Source organism: Gymnoscopelus microlampas (genome assembly GCF_963454915.1).
Source record: "Gymnoscopelus microlampas genome assembly, chromosome: 1".
Classification (NCBI taxonomy): domain Eukaryota; kingdom Metazoa; phylum Chordata; class Actinopteri; order Myctophiformes; family Myctophidae; genus Gymnoscopelus; species Gymnoscopelus microlampas.
In genome coordinates, this window is record NC_139962.1 from 60,361,918 (window position 1) to 60,366,187 (window position 4,270).

The window sequence follows — 4,270 nt, forward strand, 5'->3', positions numbered from 1 at the left end:
GATCTGCAAGTCCATGTTGCTCTGTGACGCGTTGTGAGCTTGTAGATGGGCTATTTATGAAAATCTTCTCTTGTGGGAGCCCCCGGCACAAAGCATTTTCAAATGGGGGTCAATGGCCAAGCATGTCTCAATTATGACATCCTTGACATGAAAATAATTGAGAACCACTGATATACATGGCACAGTAACATGGCACGGTATTAACATAGAATGGAAATGTCAATAGTAGTTTGGACCGTCTTTGCCTTCTCTTTCTCTCTCTCTCTCTCTCTCTCTCTCTCTCTCTCTCTCTCTCTCTCTCTCTCTGTATGTTACCTGGGACCTTACTAATTATAAGATATTACACAACAATCTTCTTTTATAGCAGTGTTAAATATGAAGTTGTTATTAAAGGTGGTGTAAGTGAGATTTTCTGATAAAAAAAAAAGGTTTATTGTTCAAAAAAGTTCAAGCTCTACAGTATATTGTGATAATCAATGCTAGTGTTTGTTCAGTGACAGGGGTTTCCCCGTCTCCCCAGCTCTTTAATAACAGAAAATACATTACAAATACATTTTTAGGTCAGGATACCAATTTCATCCAATCAGGAGAAAGAACCCATCTATAGGCGTTCCAGTTACGTTTTGTCTGCTATTTTTTTCATCACATCTAATTTCACTTGTTTATCCTGTATCCTGTATGAGTTCTCTCTCCTGATTGGATGGAATTGGTATCCCAATGTGAAAATGTAAATGTAAATGTAACACCTGAATAAACACTCAATTCAACATTTACTTTAACAAAAGAATATCACTTACAGTACTTTTAAATGTATGACTGATTGGGTTTCTGCTAATGTGCCAAACGTGTCAATACCTTTCATGACTTTAATCATGACGTTGTGTATATTTGTGTTTGATTACCACAGTACAGCTGTGTACAGGAACGCAATGTAATAATTAATGTCTGTAAAACGAATAGAAACGCAAATGTAATTCATTTTTATACTGAATATCTAATTACTTGAAAATAATATACTGAAAATGCAGTTCATTCTTGTTCTGTTGTCTTATTAGTGTGCCTGCTGGAAGCAAGCACACTCATGTTCACTCACTTCTTTGTGACTAACTACTTCCACAACATTTTTATAATGGGACTCAATGGGGACTTTTTACAGTCTTTCAAACTTTCACAAAGAAAAGTCATTCAAACTTTAAAATGTTCCATTGCCTTTTGAATCGGATGTATAGTCTTTTACATTGGATGTAAGTTGAATGAAATGAAATATTGGTGATAAAGAATAAAATAAAATAAAATAAAACATCCAGAGTTTGTTTTAGAAAGGTGTGGAATAAAATAACTAATAAAAATAAAATAATAATAATAATAATTATCATAAATTATTATGATTGTGAAATTCCACTTTGTCCCTAAAACTCACACATGACATAATTGACTTTTGGGAAACCCAAACAGGTCCCTGTCTATGCGCTGTCGCTCCACTGGCCTTGACAAAGGTTGCTTAGATAGTGTTGCTGGGTAGAGAATGGGCCAGTTCATGCATACAGCGGAGGTCTGACCACGCACACACGCACACACACGCACACACACACACACACACACACACACACACACACACACACACACACACACACACACACACACACACACACACACACACACACACACACACACACAGGTACAGTATTCACACGGGACACAAACTCTCACACACACACACACACACACACACACACACACACACACACACACATACACACACACACACACACACACACACACACGCACACACACACGCACGCACACACACACTGCTAGACAGTGACAGAATCTCACATTTGGTGGTGCGAGTGCCAATGATAACAGGGCTCGGTGGGCCCATCTCCTCATTTCCCGTGTCTCCAGACAGAGTTGCTTCTGGCACGGCGGTGGCTTCCGCTCATCCTGGAGCTCCATGCAGCCACGGGACCCTGTTCCCACACACCAGCGTGTCCCCGCTGCCCTGCCCTGCCACACACACACACACACACACACACACACACACACACACACACACACACACACACACACACACACACACACACACACACACACACACACACACACACACACACACACACAGCCAGGCCAGTCAGGGATCAGACCTGGCAGCCTCAACACTCCAACACGTTTTTATACTTCAGCTATTTGAAACGACAGACAGACAGACAGACATACAGACAGACACCAGGAAGACTGGGCCCCCGGAAAATCTGGGCACTAGGAAGAGTGGGCACTATAGGGAAATGTGGACACCCGGAAGAGTGGGCACTTTGGGGTTGAGAAGAGTCGGCACTATGGGGGGGAGAAGAGTGGGCACTAAGGGAATCTGGGCACCAGGCAGACTGGGCACTATAATGAATAAACGTTGTTGCTGGAGTGCTGTTATTTACAACCTGCCGTTGTTTCAGCACAGACCCGCACATCCAACACTGTGTTGTTTCACATGCACTGGCCTGTGAGACTGCATTGCTGTGTTACTGTCTGTCACACTGTAGTATCCTGACATAGAAAGCTGCTTTGTTGTTGTTCGTAAGTGATATTTGACCCACTGTTCTTTAAACCCCAAAACACAACAACAAAAGCAAAAGTACAATATAAGAGTTTGTTTGCCAAAATAGTAGTACTGTTGGAAAATAGAACAAATTGAGAAAATGTTAAAATTCCTCAACATTTTAAGGATACCAAAAAAAGGTCAAGTGATCAATGTTAGGATAGAGAAAACATAGCTAAACAGTACACTATACACACAGATGACCATAGTCGTTATTAATTACATACGGGCATTGTTCATGTTTTCTGACTCTCCACTCTTCCGGGTGCCCACTCTTCCCTAGTGCTCAGTCTTCCCCCAAAAAAAAACGGTGCCCAGATTTCCCTAGTGCCCAGCTTTCCTGTATTGATTTAGATCACCCACTCAAAAACTCCTTTCAGTTCCCCAAACACATCTCGAAACCGAAGGTGACCGCCCAGGCGTTTTCTGTTTCTGCACCTCAACATCTCCCATCCCACATCAAGACCAGTGACCATTTTGAAATCTATAGTGTAAAGAAAAGACCCAACTTTTCTCTCTTCTTTACAATCTGAAGTGTGTGTGTGTGTGTGTGTGTGTGTGTGTGTGTGTGTGTGTGTGTGTGTGTGTGTGTGTGTGTGTGTGTGTGTGTGTGTGTGTGTGTGCGTGTGCGTGCCAGTGGTGTAAAGTAACTAAGTACATGTACTCAAGTACTGTACTTAAAGGACAACTTTAGTTTTTTACAACCAAGGTTTATATTTTAGCTTGTAATTAAAGTAAATAAAAGATGAGTGTTATTTTTTTTTCATTTACTGCTTTCTACAGTTTTGGCAATTTTTGCGATATTTCTTACAGTGGGCGGGGGCATTCTGTCCGGTGGCTAAATATGCCTTTTTTACACAATAAAAGAGGTCCTGTGGTCTTTGATGGACAGCTGTGAGTTATTGGGGTCTAGAAGAGCTACTGTACATAATAATAAAGAAAACACCGGGTTATTGTGTAAAAAAAAGACATATTTAGCCACCGGACAGAATGCCCCCGCCCACTGTAAAAAATATCACGAAAATTGCTAAAACTATAGAAAGCAGTACATTTAAACATTTTAACACTCATATTTTATTTACTTTAATTACAATCTAAAACATAAACCTTGGTTGTAAAAAACTAAAGTTGTCCTTTAAGTACAATTTTGAGGTATTTTACTATTCTGGAGTATTTCCAATTTTTAATACTTTTACTCCACTACATTTCTGAGGCAAATATTGTACTTTTTACTCCACTACAATTATTTGAAAATCACTTCAACTGCATACTGTACTGTAGGCTACTTTGGCTATTTGAAAATAGCAGATCTACAAGCTCACAACGCTTCGCAAAGCGACGCGTTGTGAGCTTGTAGATCTGCTATTTTCAAATGATTTTTATACTTGTGATATTCTGCATAATGAGTACTTTTACTTTTGGTACTTTTAGTATATTTTGATGCCAATACTTGAGCACTTTTACTCAAGTAAATGAGTGCGCGTGCGTGCGTGCGTCTCTCAGCTTTGTCAGATGTAAAAAAAAAAAAGAAAGAAAAAAAACTGCCATAAACAACAGGCAGCAGTATCCAACATCAACAGTGGGTGGCAGCAATACACCAACCTGCCGGAAATTCAATAGACGAAGAAGAAAGGCCGGCCCGAAAGTGCCAGCTAGTATTATTGTAAACAAAAAGTG